Source organism: Oryx dammah, unplaced genomic scaffold, assembly GCF_014754425.2.
Source record: "Oryx dammah isolate SB20612 unplaced genomic scaffold, SCBI_Odam_1.1 HiC_scaffold_18, whole genome shotgun sequence".
In the NCBI taxonomy this organism is placed as follows: Eukaryota; Metazoa; Chordata; class Mammalia; order Artiodactyla; family Bovidae; genus Oryx; species Oryx dammah.
Genome location: NW_024070202.1, coordinates 24,769,141 through 24,781,706, shown reverse-complemented (window position 1 = coordinate 24,781,706; position 12,566 = coordinate 24,769,141).

Genomic DNA, 12,566 nt, shown 5'->3' with positions numbered 1-12,566 from the left:
ATTCATGTCCATTTATAATCTTTCTTAGCACCACAGTCTGTTCCAATGAGTGAGCTCTTTGCATCAAATGGTCAAAGTACTGGAGCTTTAGCTTCAGCAAAAGTTCTTCCAATGAATATTCAGGGTTGGTTTCCTTTAGGATTAACTGGTTTGATCTCCTTGCAATCCAAGGGACTCACAAGAGTCTTCTCTAGCACCACAATTCAAAAGCATTAATAAAGAGCTGGACACAACTTAGCAACCAAACAGCAGCTATCATTTAATCACCTTCTAATGTATCATAGATTTTGTTCACTATTACTGAATGTTTCCTTTTACTATTCATCTAAGCTTCTCTAAGATCATGGCATCTGTTCCCATCACTTCATGGAAAATAGATGGGGAAACAGTGGAAATAGTGTCAGATTTTATGTTGGGGGGCTCCAAAATCACTGCAGATGGTGATTGCAGCCATGAAATTAAAAGACGCTTACTCCTTTGAAGGAAAGTTATGACCAACCTAGATAGCATATTCAAAAGCAGAGATATTACTTTGCCAACGAAGGTCCAACTAGTCAAGGCTATGGTTTTTCCAGTAGTCATGTATGGATGTGAGAGTTGGACTGTGAAGAAAGCTGAGCGCCAAAGAATTAATGCTTTTGAACTGTGGTGTTGGAGAAGACTCTTGAGAGTCCCTTGGACTGCAAGGAGATCCAACCAGTCCTTTCTAAATGAGATCAGTCCTCGGTGTTCATCGGAAGGAATGATGCTAAAGCTGAAACTCCAGTACTTTGGCCACCTCATGCGAAGAGTTGACTCATTGGAAAAGACTCTGATGCTGGGAGGGATTGGGGGCAGGAGGAGAAGGGGACGACAGAGGATGAGATGGCTGGATGGCATCACTAACTCGATGGACGTGAGTCTGAGTGAACTCCGGGAGTTGGTGATGGACAGGGAGGCCTGGCGTGCTGTGATTCATGGGGTCGCAGAGTCAGACACAACTGAGCGACTGAACTGAACTGAACTGAAGCTTCTCTAAAGAATGGTCAACTATTCTTACTTAGCATTCATTCCTAATCTACTGTAATATTGCCCCAACCCAACAACAACTCAACCAAAATTGTGCTCATTAACAATAATGACTTCCTCACTGCCCAGTACTGTGCACATTTTATTATTCACTCCATCTTGACATTTCTTGAAATGATTTTTGGATACATTTGTTTCTCATTCACTTTTTCTTCTCTGTCTCCCCATGGGACACTTGTTTTACCCCACCAACCTCTCAATCCTGAGAACCTCCCGGGTTATATTATCCGCTCACTAATTTTTCCACTCTGTATCTGTTCTCTAGTTGATAATCTGTGTTCTCATCCCTGCCCCCTCCATCTCTCACCTCACCACACACTGCCAGTCAAAATGCCTCTGTTAAACAATAGCAACGTCTTCTTACCCAGTTGCATCCTGTGTCTATCCTTTGGGCTTTAACATAAATAACTAATATTCAACATTTGGAAAGTCAGCTTTTCCACTGACATATCTTCTTCCGGTGTGCACTGGCTCATTGATTGCACCACTAGTTTCAGAAACTCAAAGAGGTTTTAGTTTCTACCATCCTGATTCCAACCAATCTTACACTTTTGACAGTTTTATATCTTAAGTATTTGTTTAATCTCTCCTTTTCCTCCTATTCCAACCACAGCTTTCCTAGATTGGGCTTCATTATCTTTTTCTTGGATGATTCTAACAGTCTCCCATGTGGTTTTCTGCCTCCAGTACTGGGTTTTTGTTTGTTTGTTTGTTTTACTTCCAAATTATTCCCTATATTGTAGTCACCAAAGTCTGAAACAAAAAAAATCTAATCTCCTTCTACCATGCCTAACAGCTCTTGCTTTGTCTGTAGAGATGATGGTAAAACAAGGTAGTAGCACCTAAATAATATAGAATATTTATGTAAAGTTAAGAGTTATTTATTTAAAGTTATTATATGTAAAGTATATATAAAGTTATTTATTTAAAGTATATATAATATTTAAAGTTAGGAGTTTGGATTTATTTCTATATAACAGGAAAACCAAAAATGATACCACAGAGTTGCTTACAAGAGGGAGAATCACATTTGTTTTCCACATGGAAAAAGTCTGGATTAGGGAGATTTAGGCTGGTATGGAAGTTTCACAATGTCATTAATGACCAGCAATTCTTTTTTTCTTGCTCTACCATGTTTAGCACAAGATTCCCATTCCCAAGATCTCTTTATGATAAAAGATGGTTGCTGGAACTCCAGCCATACCATCTGTTCCAGAAGGCAGAAAGATAAGATACAGAGTAAGGTGGGGAAAGGAAAAGCATCTCAAACAACTTTTAAGTATTTTTTTTCTCAAAGTGACACCCAACAGTAACAGAAACAAAATAAGTATTTTATCAAATGGGCCCCAAATGCTTAGATATTCTTATTTATTTTATTATTTAGATTCATTCTATCATAGTATTTCTGTTCTAGTAGCTTATTTAATTATAACATAATATTTTATTTATATTCTATCACAGATTTTTCTATAGTAATCTTTTCTCAGTTATTGGCTATATGACTCCCTTGGAGAATCATTTTGAAGATTAAACTGCATTATGTAAAATGACAAAACAATGCATGACTCTTAGAAGACACTAAACTAATCATATTTTATGTGTTAATCATGTGTTAATTCTCATTTATGAGAAATGAATAGGCAAATCTTAACATGGAAGTTACTTTAAGAATGATCTACTCTGGGTTATTTAAAAGATTTAATAATTTTGCAGTTATTTGACCCTCTGAGTTCTTTTTTTCTCCTAGATCCAAAGGCTTCCCTAGACATACAGTATCAGGAAAAGAAAATGGAACAAACAGTCAGATGGAAATGAACACTGGGGCATCAGAAGAGAAGTGAACAAGTAGTCAACTATAACATTCAAGAATAAAAAGCTACTAATGTTCAAGGAAAAAAGAACTTCTTCAGTGGGACCCAGTGAAGAAGCCTAGAACAAAGTAAAGGAAATATAAAAACAAAGCAACCCAAACTCCCTGCTCAAAGTGAACACTTTCAATAAGAACTTGAGAATCTATTTGATATAGTCTTCTACAATTTGTACATGCTTTACATCACTTAATGATATTTTCTATTAATAGGATATGAATTTATCCTTTCTAACATAAAGGAGCATAAATTACATTTATCAAATATTAATTTATAGCACTTCCAGTTTTCTTTACTCAGTGAACTAATATTTGTGTCTACTTTGTCCAAATAGAGCCTCTATTACAAGTTTATTGTGAAGAATAGCATGATTAGAAATATATCATGAGAGTAACAAATTACAAATACAAAATGACTAATACATGGCCAAGTACATTTTAAAATCTCAAAAAGTAGCTGTTATAACAAATCTACTTCACATTATTATTTATCTATTTGCTTTCTAAGAAAAATGTTTCATAGAATGCTTTTATAATAAGATCTTGAGTGGGACTTTTTCAGTTGGTCTGGATTTTATCACTAGAATTGAAAATTAGGGACAAATTGCTGGTCCTGACACATTCTAAAAAGAACCAGATGTCTTAGAAAATGTACATACAATGCAGTATTTAAGGGTTAAATGATTCATTATCTCCAACTTTCAGGTGATAGATGACAATGATAAAATAAAATGTAAACAACATGTAAATTGTGGACAGTTAGGAGTTTCCTTCTAATATTGTTTAAATTGTCAGGAAGTTAGGAAGTATATCTAAATTTAAAATCATCAAAAATGTGAAACTACTTTAAAATTTTAAATTGCTTTAAAAATTCAGATCTCTTACAATCTTCTTAGGAAAATAACAAATTCACTCTGCCACCCCTAAACCACCTTTCATCACTATCTTCCCAGTAAGACTTTATGAGCAAACAGGAAGAGGCATGTTTTGTGGTGACGGGCTGTGAGTAGGAGCCGTTGCTTAAACAAGCTTTACTGTCTGAAGATGTGTCTAAGCACAAACTGTTTATATTCTCTTTGTCTCCTGATAGAAGCCAATTCCAGAGCAATCATAAAGTCTCACTGACCATCTTACACTACCTGTTAAACACAAAACACAAGAAATAACAATCTGGCTGTGACTTAATATGACACATAAGTCATATTACATTTACATTACCCTTTGAGGAATGGAATTCATAATTTATGGAATTAAGGCTTTATTTATGTCTAGATTTTACAATTATATTCTAATGCTGTTGCTGAAAAATAAGGGAAAATACTTATTTCACTATTAATATCCTTTAAACACTCTTATGCTCATGTTCAAAAAAATTTTTGGCTCCTCACTACTTACAATATCCAGAGCCCTAAGCTTGCATTAAAACGTCTGAGCACCCAAGGCAGATACTCTTGCCTAATATTTCAGTATTCCCCACATGAATATCTACCCTAGTCTCTGATATCCCTCTTCTTACTGTCTCTGGTATTTGTCTTTCTCTTTATATTCCCATAGCTAATGCTGTAGCCTATTCCATTATAATCTCACATCTGGATTATTAAGCAGCCTACTTAGGTAGTCTTGTCAAAGTGTTTTTCAAACTATACTGCAAGCAACTACCAGATAATTCTTCCTAAAACATGATTTTTATCATGTCCCCTGTTCCAAACCCATCAGTGACTCCTAATTCTTAAGGACTGACTCGTTAAGATTTTTCCATATTCCATTCAGCAGCAACTTGCCAATTTTCTCTACTATCCAATTAAACTCCATATATAGTTTTTTTTTCCCCTTGTTGCTTTCCCCTACAATGTGTATTACACATCTCCGACTTCTTTGTACTGTTCCCTAGTTTATTTTGCTCTTTGTTTTTACATATAGAAATCCTCCGCATTTTTAAAGCTCAAGTTTTTGTTTGTTTTTCTCTCTTTCTTTCTTTATGTAGACTTCCAGTGAATACCTCCTTAGCTAGTAGCTTACATTTATGAAGCTTGTCAAACGTAGTTATTTTCTCTGCCCACTTGAAGGATAGTTTATATAAAAGGAGTATGGACTCCGGAATAACAGAAACCCAGGTTTGAGTTCCAGGTCCAGCACTTATCACCCATGAAACAGGACACCCTACATTACTTTTCTGAGCTTCATCTGTCTTATTTATAAAAAAGAATAGTATATTTACAGAGTTAACTGTGTAGTCTTTTGTTTTCAAATAAAATAGTCTTATAGGAAAGAGAAGTAAAGATCTTACGCTCTATATTGTACAATGTCTAGAATGCACATACCCAGAGTCTTCTGGTCCTATGACCCGTGACCACATAGGGTACATAAAGATTTTCCAAGTAAATACATTGAAATAGATGGATACATTCAAAAACAGTGCATATTTCCATATCCTGAACTTCAATCTATGGTCTTCCCTAAAGTCATCTATTTAAGAAAGTGACCCATACCTCCTTTTTTGTTTCACAACAGAAAGATTGAATCTTTCTTTCACTCACAACTAATGCTTTAATTCACAACTAATGCTTTATTTTTTTGGTGGTTCAGAAGATAAAGCATCTGCCTGCAATGTGGGAGACCTGGGTTCAATACCTGGGTCGGGAATATCCCCTGGAGAAGGAAATGGCAACCCACTCTGGTACTCTTGCCTGGAAAATCCCATGGACAGGGAAGCCCAGTAGGCCACAGTCCATGGAGTCAAAAAGACGTTGGACACGGCTGAGCGACTTCATTTTCACTTTCACTTTCAATGCTGTTCAAACATTTAGGGAGCTGAAAAAAATTCAAAATATTTTACATATTGGAGTTATGACATCAATGAAGATGAATAACAGTTTGTTGTTCAGTTGCTCAGCCATGTCTGACTCTTTGCAACCCCATGGACTGCAGCACCCCAGGCCTCCCTGTCCATCACCATCTCCTGGAGCTTGCTCAAACTCCTGTCCATTGAGTCGGTGATGTCACCCAACCATCTTGTCCTCTGTCGTCTCCTTCTCCTCCTGCCTTCAATATTTCCCAGCATCAGGGACTCTTCCAAGAGTTGACTCTTGGCATCAGGTAGCCAAAGTATAGGAGCTTCAGCTTCAGCATCAGTCCTTCCAACAATTACTCAGGCTTGATTTCCTTTAGGCTTGACTGGTTTGATCTCCTTGCTGTCCAAGGGACTCTCAAGGGCCTTCTCCAACACCATAGTTCAAAAGGATTAATTCTTCGGTGCTCAGCTTTCTTTATGGTCCAACTCTCACATCCATACATGACTACAGGAAAAACTTTGACTAGACATACCTTTGTCAGCAAAGTGATGTCTCTGCTTTTTAATATGTTGTCTAGGTTTGTCATATCTTTTCTTCCAAGGAGCAAGCGTCTTTTAATTTCATGGCTGCAGTCACCATCTGCAATGATTTGAAAGTGAAAGTTACTCTGTTGTGTCTGACTCCTTGCGACCCCATGGACTATAGTCCGTGGAATTCTCCAGGCCAAAATACTGGAGTGGGTAGCATTTCCCTTCTCCAGGGGATCTTCCCAATCCATGGGTCAAACCCAGGTCTCCTGCATTGCAGGTGGATTCTTTATCAATTGAGCTATGAGGGAAGCCCCATAGACAGGACAGGATAGGCTTCTGTGCCCTTCACCATCTCCCAGAGCATGCTCACCATCTCCTGGAGCTTGGAATGATATTAGAGCCCAAGAAAAGGAAGTTTGTCACTGTTTTCATTGTTTCCCCATCTATTTGCCATGAAGTGATGGGATCGGGTGCCATGTTCTTCGTTTTGAACACTGAGTTTTAAACCAGCTTTTTCCATTCTCCTCTTAACTTTCATCAAGAGGCTCTTTAATTCTTCTTTGCTTTCTGCTATAAGGGTGGTATCATCTGCATATCTGAGGTTATTGATATTTCTCCCTGCAATCTTGATTCTAGCTTGTGCTTCATCCAGCCTGGCATTTCACACGATGTATTCTGCATATAAGTTAAATAAGCAGGGTGACAATATACAGCCTTGACATACTCCTTTCCCTATTTGGAACTGCTATTCCATGTCCAGTTCTAACTGTTGCTCCCTGACCTATATACAGGTTTCTTAGAGGAGGCAGGAAAGGTGGTCTGTTATTCTCATCTCTTGAAGAATTTTCCACAGTTTCTTGTGATCCACACAGTCAAAGGCTGTAGATGTTTTTCTGGATTTCTGGGTTTCTCTTGCTTTTTCTATGATCTAATGGATGTAGGCAATTTGATCTATAGTTTCTCTGCCTTTTCTAAATCCAGCTTGTACATGTGGAAGTTCTCAGTTCATGCACCGTTGAAGTGCAGCTTGGAGGATTTTGAGTATGACCTTGCTAGCATGTGAAATAAGTGCAGCTGTGCAGTAGTTTGAACATTCTTTGGCATTGCCCTTCTTTGGGACTAGAATGAAAACTGACGTTTTCAAGTCTTTCTTTGCAGACCAGATGGCTCCACATTCTTTATAATTAGGAACACTGAAGTAGACTATAATTTGTGTGTGCATGCTCAGTTGCTCAGTCAAGACTGACTCTTTGGCAACTCCCATGGAGTGTAGCTCACCAGGCTCCTCTGTCCATGGGATTATCCTGGCAAGAATACTGGAGTGGGTTGCCATTTTTTCCTCCTTGGGCTAACTTCTCAACCCAGGAATCAAACCCACATCTCCTATGGATCCTGCTTTGACGGGTGGATTCTTTACACTGAGCCACCTGTGAAACCACAGACTATAACCTAGTTATACACTTATGAATCATTAAAAGCAACTTTTAATGATAAATCACCATGTCATGTTTGACACGTGACTCAGAAGATGTACAAAGAATTGAATGACATGGTTAAAATAAAATTCCCTCCATTTCACTTTTCTTATTTATGAGTATGTGATTCCTCAGGGCTTAGTTCTATAAAAATAAGAAATGGGTGGCTAATAAATGTTGAGACTCTTTATATTCTAATAGAAATGTTCATCCAAGGATACAAAAACAACCTAAAACAAAACAAACAAAATCTATCGATCTCATTAAGAAATGCATTTCATAAAAACTTCATTGTAAATGTTTAATAATTACTTAACAGAATGTGCATTTTATGCTACTTAGATAAATTTTTAGGATAATATCAATAATTCTAATAATATAAAAATACTTTAAAATGTAAGATATTTTGTTTAATAAAATGAAGGGAAAAGCTTAATTTTCAATATCAATGCTTATTATTGTGACAGGAAGGTATAACAGAGAAGTCAACAAACTCATTCAAGGCTAAAAATACATTATATTATGACAAAACATATTACATTGACAGAGTCAGCTTCAAAAAGAACTCATATACACATTTAAAAAATAGATTATAGAGGACATCAAAACTATGATATTTATTAATGCATTAAACATATAAAACAGTGAGATTGTTTTAATGCCAATTTTTCAAGTATATTAGAAATCCTATTTCTTGAAAAAATAATCAAATATTTGATAAAATTTTACACTAACTTGAAAATTGCAATGTATATATGTATTAAATTCTTATTTATTTAAATGTTTTAAGAATTGGAGTATAGCTAATTTACTGTGTTGTGTTAGTTTCAAGTATACAGCAAAGTGACTCTTTTTCACTGTAGGTTATTACAAGATATTGACTAAAGTTCCCCATGCTATACAGTATGTCCTTCTTGCTTATCCATGTTACATACAGTGCGTGTGTGCATGCATGCTAAGTTGCTACAGCTGTGTCTGACTCTTTGCAGCCCTATGAACCACAGCCTGCCAGGCTCCACTGCTTATGGGAATCTCCAGGCAAAAATACTGGAGTGAGTTATCATTTCCTTCCCCAGGGTTTTCTCTCTAGAAGTGCTTTCTGATGCATGGTGTAGGGAGGGGAATCCTAGCTATATAATGGCAGCCTATCTGAGAAGGCAAAGATAAAACTTCAGAGAGGTGAAGGCAATGAAAACTGGAAAGTGGAGTTTAAGGAAAAAAAGTGAAAGTGAAAGTTGCTCAGTCGTGTCTGATTCTTTGTGACCCCAGGGACTGTGTAGCCTGCCAGGCTCCTCTGTCCATGGAATTCTCCAGACCAGAACACTGGAGTGAGTAGCTGTTCCCTTATCCAGGGGATCTTCCCAACCCAGGAATCAAACCCAGGTCTCCCACATTGCAGGCAGATCCTTTACCATCTGTGCCACCAGGGAAGCCTGGAATTTAAGAAAGAGGGAACTATACAAAAAAAAAGGCCCAGAAATCTGTGTACAATATTCTTGATTCTGATGCTGAATTCTAAGGTCCATGCACATAGGAAAAATCTCCACTAGTCTAGGAAAAGAGAGAGCTGAGACAATAAAATAAAAAGTATTTTGAGCTTGCACAAGGCTAGAAGACTTGAATTTTGGCCAGCCAGAATTGAGAGATTATATTGAATACTCAAGACAATCTAAAGACAGCAGAAGAACATATTTGCAGGACTTTTAAACATCCCTAGAGTAAAACTACTCTAAACTTGCACTAATAAAACTTAAAAGCAAGCCACAAAAGAAGTAAGACTATATGGCAGACCAGAGTTGCGTGTGTTTCTTTTCTAACACCATATACACTGTAGCTCGCCAGGTTCCTTTATCCATGGGATTTCCCAGGCAATATTACTCTAGTGGGTTGTCATTTCCTTCTCCAGGGGATCTTCCTAACTAAGGGCTCAAACCTGTGTCTCCTGCATTGGCAGGCAGATTCTTTACCGTTGAGCCACCAGGGAAGCCTGACCAGAGTCTACCAATTTGAAAAGAATTTCTGAAGACCTATAATACTCAACAGTATAAAACTTAGAAGTGCCTAACATCCAGAAAAAATGAGGAGACATGTGAAGAAACAGGAAATTATTACCCATAACTGGGAATAGAAACAAACTTCAAAATAACATAAAAGATGAAATAACAGATAATGATTTTAAAAGGATTATCAGAAATATCTTCAAGTATTTAAAGGAAACCATAAACATATGAGAAAATAAATATAAGCTAGAAAAGAAACTAAAAACTACTTAAAAAAATACACTGGAGAAGGAAATGGCAACCCACTCCAGTATTCTTGCCTGAGAAATCTCACGGACAGAGGAGCCTGATGGGCTATGGCCCATGAGGTCACATATAGTCGGACATTACTGAGCGACTAAACAGCAACAAATAAGTATTAATGGAAAAGAATCTGAAGAAGAATAAATACAGATCTATACAAATGTATAACTGAATCACTTTGCTGTACACATGAAACTAACACAACATTGTAAATCAACCATACTTCAATTTAAAAAATAAAGAAAAAGATATTATGTCTTAAAAAAAAAAAAATACAATGCATGAGTTAAAAATGATCCTGGATGAGATTACCAGGAGATTAGCCACCACAAAAGAAAAGATCGGTAAGTATGCAGATACAACAATTGAAACTACAAAAAAATATACTGTTATGTCCAGATAGAAAAAGGACTGAAAGAGGTATAGAACACTCAGGGATTTACGAGGTAGTATCAGTGTTATTTGAGTCCCAGAAGTGAGAAATGTAAGTAAGACTGAAAGAACTAACTACCATTTTCCAAGATTAATGAAAAAAAAGAAAAAAAAAAAAAACTCCATTAACACATGAAGATAAATAAACCATAAAGAGGACAGACACACACAAAGTTATACTCTGACATTTTTCTACTGTTGCTTTTACAAAGTATCACAAACTTAGTGGCTCAAAACAATACAAATTTATTATCTTAAAATTGTATATATCAAAAATCTAACACACACTTAACTTGGTTAAAATTAAGGTGTCAGCAGGCTGCATTTCTTTCTGAAAACTACACAGAAGAATTTTTTTGTTGCCCTTTCCATCTCTGAGAGGCAACTCATATTTCTTGACTCATGGCCCCTTCTTTTCAGGCATATTAACACAGTAAGTATCTTCCTATAAATTTCTTTTATAATCACATCTTCCCATAATTCTCTAGTCTCTCTTAAACTTTAAAGAACCCCTGTGAATACACTGAATCTTTCCAGATAATCCATGATAATTACCCTAGTTTAAGGTCAACTGATTAGAAACCTTAATTCCACTGGCTATCTTAACTTTCCTTGGCCACAAATGGCAACATATTCACAGATTCTGGGTATTATAGTGTGTTTATCTTTGGAGTGCCATTATTCTGACTATCACAAATATCAAAGTATATCATAATCAAATAAAAAACTAACAACAAAGGGAAATTTTTCAAGAGGAGAGAGTAAAAGTGCACATATATACAAGGGAATAAAATGACTGCACACTACTCTTAAGAAATAGAAGAAAGTAAACAATGATATCATATTAATAAAGTACTGAAAAAAATGTAAACACAATAAAAACATCTGAAAGTAAAGAAAAACAAAGGATGAAAGAGAGATAAGCTGTTGCCAAAAGACCTGTACTACACACTATACTAAAGAAGGTTCTTTGGCAAGAGGAAATAAAGCATGAATACTTTATCTACAAATAAGAAGAAGATAATTAGAAATTGTAACTACCTGGTTTTGATATAAAATACACTAATTTCTTAAAATGATAATTAACTCCTTAAATAAAATTTAATAACAATGAATTATAGCATATGTAGGAAAAATGTATGAAAACAACTGAAAAATAAATGAAGGGAGAAATCAAAGTATATCATAGTATGATTTCTATATGTGCATAAATTTGGAGATGTTAAATACATATAGATGAAGCCATAATACAAGGTAAAACAAAAAAAATACTGTTAATTTAGGGGGAAAAAAAACCACAAAGTGAATGTATCATGTTGAACACTAGTAAAAATATGCTAAGTTTATACAAAAATATTGGTAATTATATTAAATACCAATAGACTAAACAATCCAATTAAAAGAATAAGATGTCAGATTGTACATAAAAAGCAAAATATGACTATATGCTGTTTACAAGAAATCTACTTAGAATTGTTTTAAAAGGATAAGAATGGAATGAGATATAACATTTAAACTTTAACCAACATGCTGGGCATACACGAGGAAGCCAGAATTGAAAGAGACACGTGTACCCCAATGTTCATCACAGCACTGTTTATAATAGCCAGGACATGGAAGCAACCTAGATGTCCATCAGTAGACGACTGGATAAGAAAGCTGTGGTACATATACACAATGGAGTATTACTCAGCTATTAAAAAAAATACAATTGAATCAGTTCTAATGAGGTGGATGAAACTGGAGCCTATTATACAGAGTGAAGTAAGCCAGAAAGAAAAACACCAATACAGTATACTAATGCATATATATGGAATTTAGAAAGATGGTAACGATAACCCTGTATGCAATATAGCAAAAGAGACACAGATATCTAGGACAGTCTTTTGGACTCTGTGGGAAAGGGCGAGAGTGGGATGATTTGGGAGAATGGCATTGAAACATGTATAATATCATATGTGAAATGAACTGCCAGTCCAGTTTTGATGCATGATACAGGATGCTTGGGGCTGGTGCTCTGGGATGGCTCAGAGGGATGGTATGGGGAGAGAGGTGGGAGGGGGTTTCAGGATGGGGAACACGTGTACACCTGTGCCGGA